The sequence below is a fragment of the Camellia sinensis genome, chromosome 3 (assembly GCF_055761805.1).
Source record: "Camellia sinensis isolate YWXY chromosome 3, ASM5576180v1, whole genome shotgun sequence".
In the NCBI taxonomy this organism is placed as follows: domain Eukaryota; kingdom Viridiplantae; phylum Streptophyta; class Magnoliopsida; order Ericales; family Theaceae; genus Camellia; species Camellia sinensis.
This window is the reverse complement of record NC_138963.1, coordinates 119,893,549-119,903,932: the sequence shown is the minus strand read 5'-3', so window position 1 is coordinate 119,903,932 and position 10,384 is coordinate 119,893,549.

Genomic DNA, 10,384 nt, shown 5'->3' with positions numbered 1-10,384 from the left:
ATAAAAATAAAAATAATGAAAATAAATGAAAATATTTACAGATCTGGAGACGGAGCTATATTTACAGATCTAAATATTTACAGATCTGTAGAGGCTGTTGGCACAAATATTTACAGATCTAAACTCAAATATACCAAATATTTACAGATCTAAATACTAAACACTCAGATATATATATATATATATATATGTAAACCCTAGAAAGAGAGAGAGAGAGAGAGAGAGAGAGAGAGAGAGAGAGATACCGAAACAGAGAGAGCCGGAGGAGCGGCGGTAAGGGACGATCGGAGGATCGCCGGTGAGGAGGGAGGCTCGGCGGTGACAGATGAAAGAGAGAGGGAGAGACCAGTGGCGAGCGAGAGGGAGAGACCAGCGGTGAGCGAGAGAGAGAGAGAGGAGCGCCGTGGGTGAGTGAGAGGCTCGGTGGTGATGGAGGGTCGCCGGTGAGGAGGGAGAGACCAGTGGCGAGCTGCGAAGAGAGGGAGAGGAGCGCCGTGTGTGACAGTGTGAGAGGGAGTTTGGTGTGGTGTCTGAATGAAAGGAACCCTAATCAAATACAAGCATATATGATATATATATATGCAAGGACAAAATGGTAATTTCGTCTCGGGGAATTAGCGGGGCGGGGCCGGGGCCGGGGAGCGGGGCCGGGGCCGGGCCGGGTCTGGGTATGAAACATATATCCCCGTCCCCGGCCCGGATATCATCGGGGATGAAATTTTAAATACCGTCCCCGGCCCGTAGAGGATATTTTTCGGTGAATAACCATTAAATTCGGGGACGGGGGTCGGGTCACCGTCGGGCCAGTTTCAGATTGCCATCTTTATCGATCTGTACTCCCATCTCATGTAAATCTGAAAAGGTAGGGAAGGGGAGAACGATCATCTTCTGCATGAGCTTGGGCTGGAGGTTGCGCACAATCATCCAGATTTGATCGTTGTCAGTGGGCCTAAGGGTCATCATTGAGGCCTTGGCCCTCCAGCGGGCTACGAAATTAGAAAAACTCTCTTTAGGCTCTTGCCTTGTTGTCTCAAGATCACGAGTTGTAATCTCGATTTGCGTGCTATAAGAGTACTACACAACGAAGGCCTCGGCCATCTCATCCCAGTTCCGTTTGATATCGTCTTCTAATTTTGCATACCAGATAGCGGCCACACCCGACAGGGTCTGGCCGAATAATGAAAGCTTCTGCGGTCTGGTGAGGCCCATCGGCCGTAGTATATCTGAGAACAACCGAAAATGCACCATGGGATCCCTAGATCCGTCAAAGCGGTCGATATGTGGCATTTTAAAGCAGTCTGGCAGCGTCACGACCGCATCGGTATATCTATCCTCAATGTCCAGGATGGACTTGACGCCCTGAGATTTCTTGAACAGTTTTTCAAGCTTGCTTACTTTTAGTGCTATGGGGCCCACCTCAGACTCAAAGGGAGAATCTGGCAGGTTGGTGGGTGTTTGGGATAATTGGGGTAGGATTGGGGGCGGAGCCGGCCCCATCGGAATGTCCGTACCTTCCTAGACATTTGGTGTCTCCCCAGGTGCTGGAGCTCCTGGTGGGGGAGGAGCCTGTTGCGAAGCAGATGCTCCATTTTGCTGTTGCAGCCTGGTGATTAGCTCAGCTTGTTGGGCCATGATTGCAGCTTGCTGTTTGGCAAATTCCGTCTGGCGGGCAGTATCTTGCTGCATGAGTTTCATACTTTCTTGGAGTTGACGCATCATTTCCTCCATCCCTGCCATGTTCTGCTGTTCCGGCTGACTGACTGGTGGGGTGACTAAAAACTGATAAAAACTGAGGCCTCAGCCTGACTATTCACTGGTAGGGTAGATAAGGGCCACTGATCTGGTAACTGCTGAACCGATGATCTGTGCCTAACTGGCCCCTTTTACCCTGTCTCTAGCGGAGGAACACTGATTTGCCCTTGAACTGAATCTCTGACCTGACAAAGTCTATCAGCACAAGTCCGATGAACCTCGGGGGATATCGGAGCCTTCTGAAGCTATGGTTCCAAGACTACCTAGCAAAAGAGAAAACATGCAGCATCTCAGCCTGATTTCACCTGAACAGATATGAGCATAGTCGAATGAATTCTGCCCAAAATTTTGCCGGTGAACTGATACCCTCAGGTAAAACTGATTCCCAGATACTGATGCCCGCAGGCTTGATACCCAGACTTGCAAACTGTTACATGCATTCCTGTAGGGACACACCCTAAAAGCACATAGCAAGCAAGTGAGAGCCAAAACACCCCTATGGAGGGGTAAGGTTTCCCTGTCCTATTTTGTCAGGAGCTAGGGTTTCACTACGCACGCAGCGGTTTCAAACAACCTATGATCGGGTAAGCAACCTGTCCTAATTTGGAATGGTCACTATGGATTCCTATATGCACTAGGTCGAATGGTCAAAAAGGGTGCCCTAGTAAAATCGGGGTTTGTGCTCCCATACTGGCAGAGCCCGTAACCGGTTAGCCTTATGGCACACTTCTCAAAGCGAGCCTCCGGCAAACCGTTCAGGAATAGCATATGGCAAACACGGTGTCCTAGGCGCACCAATGCACATGCAATGCAAAGAAACACATAAGTGTAATCAAAACAAGATATCATGAGTTCGAGTCAAGTTCTCTAAATCCCCAACAGAGTCGCCAGAAACTGTAGACGTCCCCGAACATCCCGGGAGGGAATCCCCCCCCGTGTTCTTTATTGGGCTCACTACAGTTCAGGACTCAATGTCACGGTCCTGTATCTAATCTCACAAAGTGCAATGCAAGACCGATGAATCATCAAAGAGTCCAAATCCGGCAAATCGTTTTTGAAAACAGATTTTTTTGAAAGAAGTGCCAAACATGGACTGCTTTGCCAGATACAGAGTCGCCACCTAAATGTTTTGTTTTGGGAAATTTAGGAAACCCTGACTCGTTGCCTAAGGCCACGTGTCCGTCATCACCAAAGTTGCCTCGGCTCGGGAACTTGGGTACGATTGGGGAAGGTCACTTCGTGAGCACCCCCGCTCCCCCGATCAAAGATTGTCCTCTACTAACCATGATATCGGGTTTTGAAAACATTATGCATTCTTATTCCAGTTATTAGCCTAGATTTGCTATGTGATGCACACAGCATACAAGTATAGACTGGGTCGCCTGAATTGGAATGAAACATCTCATGTTTGTTTTAAAAAAACGGTTTGCTACTCGCAAGCAGGCTAAAATGTAGATTTGCCACCCTCAGGTGGGCTTAGAAAACAAGGTGATTTGCCACTCTCAAGTGGGCTTAAAACTCACAATTGATGAATTGTTCCAATCCAAATAACCCAACATTCATCCACAGGCATTCAGGCAGTTATATTACATAAGCAATTAGCCTCATGGTAAGCATGCTATCATGGCAGTCACTCACACACATGCAAGGATGCTAAAGCATAAACACTTACCGAGTACTCCAAGCCAAAACAGAAACTAGTTAGAAATCAATGCATGATCCTAACTATACAGAAATGTCTAATGCAACACATGCAAAAATACAACTAAGATAGGCTCGGCTATTCTAAAGATAGCATATGAAATGCTATAACTAACAAGTATTCAACTCGGAATTGAAATACAAATACAGTTAGTATGATGCGCCGAGCCCGGTACATCCAAGACAGATGAATGAATGCAAACATGCTATCATACTGTATGCTAATTGAAATATACCCTAATCTAACCATCATAAGCTGGTAAATAAAAGGGAGAAAGACGTGGGGTTGGAAGACATACATCACACGCACGCACACTTATTACAATTGCGCCCTCGCTCGGAGGGTCCGAAAGAATAACACAGTCCGAATGAATAAAGTCCGAAATGAATAATTAAATATTACAAAACCCTAATTAATTAACAAATTAACTAGGAAAGCGATAAATCAGCATGCAAGCCTATGGACTGCCTCAGCTCTGTTCCGAATGATGGGAGATGCATGCTTGAGTTGTCTGGCGCGGAAATCCATTGCGATGCCCCGATTCGCCTCTGTTTGCAATTGTTTTCGGAATGCTGTGTAAGGCTTTGGAAAGCTGCTGATTTTTGATTTGCTGCAACAGAGAGCAACAAAGGGGCATGGCAAAGTATTTCACATATGTATGCATGACTACTCTTCAGGGAGTGTAGTCCTCGAATTGCATGACTCAATATGAGATGAATGCACATGAAAACATGACAAGACCTAAACTCCATCATGGGTAATCTGGAATGTCGGCGACAAGGAATTGAGACACGTTCCGTCACTCGGAGTACGAACCATCTCTCGTTTCTCGTGCTCGGGCTAACTCCTATCCCAAACACAATGCAAATAAGATGGCATACACAATGCAACTAACATACAACCTAGCATACGCAATGCTATGAAACGGCATACACAATGCTCGATGTAACATGACATACACAAAGCTGTAACATGCAACCTAGCATACGTAATGTTATGAATTCAAAGGCATACACAATGTATAATGGACTTGCACCAATCATGAGCTCAGCCACACTCACATCAGTGGCCATGAGATGAAAATGAGATGATCGAAATGCGTGCACACATGCACGCAAACCGAGGACCGAACCTAAGGCATAAAATACCACTCTACCAAAGCATGGCAAGGATGAAGCATGGCATTCAAACATGTAATTTTTAGCACTGAAACATAATGCTAAATGGTCCCGAATCATGCAAACATGGCACCCGATGCATGGAGTAAGCCCCGAAACTCAAAACTAGACACATGTATTGACTTGTAGCTATACAAAGCATGTATTATTTGATCATGAAGCACAAAGACAGAGCCAAGGCAGTCCAAAACATGAACATTTCTAGTTCAAAGCATGACCAAAAGATGCTAGCATGATGGACTAAAATAGCATGCAACTTTGACTAGCAAACATGGTTTACATGGCATGCATATGAACATATGAAATCTCACCAAACCAGAAAAAATCAGTGAATAAAACATGCCAAAATATGTCCAAATAATCACTGAAATGCAGCCAACATGTGCAAAAATGAGGGGCTTCTTTGGAAGGGCATACAAGGGGTAATTAAGCACATGCATCAAGGACACTTAGCATGGCACAACCAACTTTAGAAATCAAATATGACAGCCCTAAAACTCACCTAATTGACCCTGAAATTGGTCTAGGGAACATGCAAAGAAAGGCCTCTTTGAAGGGCCTTGAATGGGATTGGTCTACACATGAAACATAGACCTAAAATATGGTGAAATGGGCCTCAGATAGAGCGAAGGCAGACCTCAAAACCCTCCGAATGAGGCCTGGAAAGTGACTTCGATGCATGCAAAATTGGGTCCCTTTGGAAGGCCTAAAAGATCCCCAAACAAGACAAGGAGAGAGGGGGTCACCCCCCTCTAATTTTGGCCCTCAAAAATGCATCAAAGCCACTGAAAATCCACTGGATTTCATTGGCTAAGAGGCCAAACCATGGCCAATGCAAATGTTCTAATGCATAGCCTTAATCATGAAGGAATGAAGCATGCATAGGGGAAGATGACCTCAAAAAGAGAATAGACCTTAATCAAACATAAAGATGATATCAAAACGAGATTTTTTTCAGTTTAGGTCAAGGTCTAAAATGGCTCACAAATAAGGCTAATGTATCATGCAAAAACAGCCCTAAAAGAGAGATTGAACAAACAGGGCAGCAAAAGGCCTCAAACAGAAAACAGACCTTCAACAAAGTTTAAGAGAGGCTCAAAAAAAGATACTTTACTGTTTATGGAAAATCTCGAATATGCTCACAAGTAAGGCTAAAATATGATGCAAAAATAGCCCTAAAAGAGAGATAAAGGGAAAGGGGTAGTATATTGCCTCAAACAGTGAAGATCCCTTCAACAAAGTTGAAGAGGGGCTCAAAATGTGATACTTTCTAGTTTATGACAAAGCCCAGAAATACTCATAAACAGGGCTAATATATCATGCAAAATAAGCCCCAAAAGAGGGATAAAGCACAAAGGGGGAGTAGAAGACTTCAAATAGAGAAAATTCCTTAATCAAACATGAATATGAGCTCAAAATAAGATTGTTTTTAGTTCAGACCGAAGCCAAAAAATGTAAGGCAAAAGGGGCTAAGATATAGAACAAAATAGTGCCAAAATGGGGAGAATAAGAGCTTACCCTTGTAGCCCAACTTTCCAGCAGCCTTTGGTCCAAGGAAATGAGCTTTCAGCCTCTGCAAAGGACTTCTAAGGGGCTAGAGTGGATGATGGTGGTGTGGTGCTATGGGTTGTAGTGTAAATGGACCAAGGAAGTTAGGGTTTTGGAGCTTGGAATAGTAGCAATGGAGGTGAGAGGTGATGAGCCTTAAGCAAAAGTGTCTAACCTGCTAAGATGAAGAGGAAGGCCTTTCTTATAGAGAAGAGAGGCCAAAGATTCTCTTCGAAGCTTCAAAGATCCTCCATACACATGTATGGAGGATGCACCAAATGATCTCCAGCTGGCACAGCTAGATTACACTCAAAGAGAGGAAAAGTAATAAGCAGGCCGGCCAGTTCAAGTGGCCAGCAGGCCACTCCCCCTGGTCGGCCGACCAGGGGTCAAAAGGTTCAAGAACAATTACTGGTCGGCCTACCCAGAAAGGTAGCCTCCCAGATGAGTAGAACACAGCCCTGTGTAGAAAAACCAGAAAATGTGACCCAAGAGAGAGAAAAGCTAGCTTTTAAGCAAGGTTCAAAAGGGGAAAAGTGAATTACTGGTCGGCCTACCCATATTGGTGGCCTCCCAGATGAGTAGAACACCATGGTGGTATGAAAAGCCAGAAAATGTGGCTCAAGAGTGGGAAAAACTAACTTTCTGTCCGAAAAACCGGCTTTTGGAGAGAGAAAATGAGAAAACTGGGTTTTCAGGGGAATAGGTGGCCGACCAACATCCTACCATCCTCCTAATAGTGAAAATAGGGTCCCTACCAAAAATGGACCAAAACGGATGCAAAACGAAGGTTCGGGGGCCAAAATGCGCGGTTCGAGGCCCCAAAAACAGGCTGTTAGGCACCGGAAGTGGCGTATGACCACGAAGGTAGTCTCCCGGGCCACAGTGTTCCTCTAAAGGGAGGAAATAAGGTGTGTGCCAAAAACCGAAGTAAACGGAGGTAGTTAAGCGATCCCGAACCGAGGCACACGGCCGACGGCTCCGAAAATCGGAAACCAGGCTCCAAACGGAAAAAATGGCCTACGACCACGAAACGTAGCCTACGGCCATTGAGAGATGGTCTACGAGACCTCTCCCTCCCTTTGAAAAGAGAAGACAGAGAAAACAGGACCTGGTTCGCAAACCGAGGCAAGGCACAAAAGAGCCCCGAAGTCCGGAGGCAAGGCTCGCAGCCGAGACTCTGAAACCTCAGAACGAGCACAATATACAACATCACCGAGCGCTCAACTGGTGACGTCTGAGTGTGAAGGTCGGTCAAAAATGGGGTATCTACAGCAACATCTTGAGACTTCATAGCTTCCTCAAAGGCTAATGGATCTGAATCCATATTCAAAGAAATCATTGTTTTCTTAGAATAAGCTTTTCTAGTTCCTTCTACAAGGTAAACAATGAAATCAGGGCTAAAGGACTTCTCAGTCCTAGCCCTCTTTCTCCTCCTTAGCTCAATAGGCTCATTAGGTTCATTAGGCTCTATAGGTTCATGTCGTTCACTTTTTTCTGTAGACATCAAAGGAGTTGATTCATTTTCTTGATTAGAATCCAACCTTGGAATGGTTGTGAAACGATTCTCATAAAATACCGCATCACGTGATTTCAATGATGGTATTTATTTCCATTGAACCATTGGGCTCTACTACCAGAAACTTATATGCTTTGCTATGTATAGCAAAGCCAAGGAATATGCATTCAATTCCTTTTTCACCTACTTTCTTCCTTTTAGGTTCAAGCAATCTGACTATTGCTCTACAGCCCCATGTTTTCAAGTAACCAAGATTAGGTTTCTTGTTTTTTCAAAGTTCATAAGGAGTAACATTTCTTCCCTTAAGAGAAATTCTAATGAGTATGTGACAGGCAATGAGCAAGGCTTCACCCCAAAAACCAGAACTTTAATTGGAATAAGAAAACATAGTATTAATCATTTATGTTAATGTCCTATTCTTCCTTTTAGCTACTTCATTTTGTTGTGGTGTGTAAGGTGCAGAATAATACCAACATTTTCACAATATTTTGAAAAATGGTATTCACCGCCTCTATCAGACCTAAGTATCTTTTTTTTGACATTACACTGATTTTCTATTTCTGTCTTAAAAATCTTGAATTTATCAAGCACCTCATCTTTTGAATACAAAAGACCGATATGATAGTACTTAGAAAAATCATCAATAAATATTACAAAATATTTCTTACCACCTCTAGTGGGGGTACTATGCATGTCACATACATCACTATGTACAAATTCAAGCAGAGATGTGGTATTATCTACTTTAGGAAATAGAATACGAGTAATTTTAGATTGCACACAAAATTTGCATTTTTCAAACATATCAATATCATACTTAGGAATTAAATCTAAATTAAGCATATCATGCATTTTCCTAGTATTAACATCACCTAAATGAGTATGCCATAAAGAAAGAGAATCAATAATATAAGCAGAAACAGATGTATTATTGATAACGTTAAGTTTGAACATTCCTTGATACATGTAGTTATTCCCAACAAAAATCCCACCCTTAGACAGGACAAATTTGTCCGACTGAATTACTAACTTGAAACCATGCTTATTAAGCAGACTTCCAAATACAAGGTTTTTCCTGACATCATGTACATGATAAATATCATTAGGACTTAGGACTTTTCCAGATGTAAACTCTAGATCCACTGTCCCTTTGCCTTTGATAGCAGCAGTTGAAGAGTTGCCCATGTAGAGAACTGTTCCATCACTCACTTGTTCATAAGTAGTGAAACGGCTCTTGTCATTGCAGACGTGCCTTGTTGCTCCTGAGTCCATCCACCAGTCACTAGCATCTCCAAGCATGTTCACCTCGGATGCAACAGCCACGAACTTATTCTTGGCATTTGATGCTTCTGGCTTCTTCTTGTATGACCGGCATTCATTTCTAAAGTGCCCTAGCTTACCATAGTGCCAGCAAGAGCCTTTCAGCTTCTTAGCATTTTTCTTGGGTTGGGGTACGCTTCTTTTTGTTGAACCTCTTATCATCATCCACCATGTGGATCTTGGACGTCTAAGCCAATTGGTTATCTTTACTTTCAAGTAACCTTGACTCTTCCTCAACTCGGAGGTGTTGAGCCAATTCCTCTAAAGTAAGATCTTCCTTTTTGTGTTTTAGAGTTTTCTTAAAATCCTTCCAAGAAGATGACAGTTTCTCTATTATAGATGAAACTACAATAGATTCATCCATGTTCATATTCTTTTGTCGAAATTGACTCAGATTATGTTGAATCTCATGGAATTGTTCCTTAATGGGCTTTGTATCAATCATTGTAAAATGCATAAAATTACTAACAAGAAATTTCTTACTGGTGGCATCCTCGGTGAGGTACTTTGATTGTAATAAGTCCCAGAGTTGCTTTTTTGTTTCTAGATGTTGATACACATCGAATAAAGAGTCTAACAGCGCATTCAGAATGTGTCCTCGGCAAATGTAGTCGTCATTCTCTCATTTGGTTCTGGTACGAGTTTGCTCCGCATTCTTGTCTTCTTGCTCTGTCAGATAGGGGGTAGTTAGCACATAGACCACTTTGAGAGTGGAGAGCAAAAAGTGCATCTTCTTTTGCCAGCATCGAAAATTTCCTCCATCAAAACGGTCAAGCTTCTGAAATCTTGAGTCATTTTCTGAATAGACATCGACATATCGTAGTATTGTCTTTAGATTGTTAGAACAAATGATCTTGAATTCTTCAGATAGTGGTCTTTGGGTCTTCTTAATTTGGCAATGATCTTGTCTATATAGAACAGAAAATTGGTGCTTCAAGTCACGTTACTAAGTCGCTTTCCTAAAGACAATATTTGTACCCACCAAAAGGTGTGCAGGGGGTTACAAAAAATTTACCTCCAGGATACAATGAAGCCTGATCTAAAGATCAAGTCTACCGGCGTCTGCACTAACGATAGTAGATCAAAATACTCTTGATATAATCAAGCAAACCAAGACACTAATAATCAAATCTGCAGAACTTGATTATCAATAAGAAAAACAGAAATTTGCTTAAGAAACTCTTGATCGAAAATTCAAAATCGAGAGAGAGAATTGCAAGAATGCTTTTCAAGATTTTGGATGAAATGAAACGGTTGATTTCGTAGCCTATTTGTAGGCCTTGATGGTTCAGATCGAATGGTCATGTCCCTTGATCGCATCCAATCAAATCTGACTATTGGATCGATGATCTATGATGTTGATCA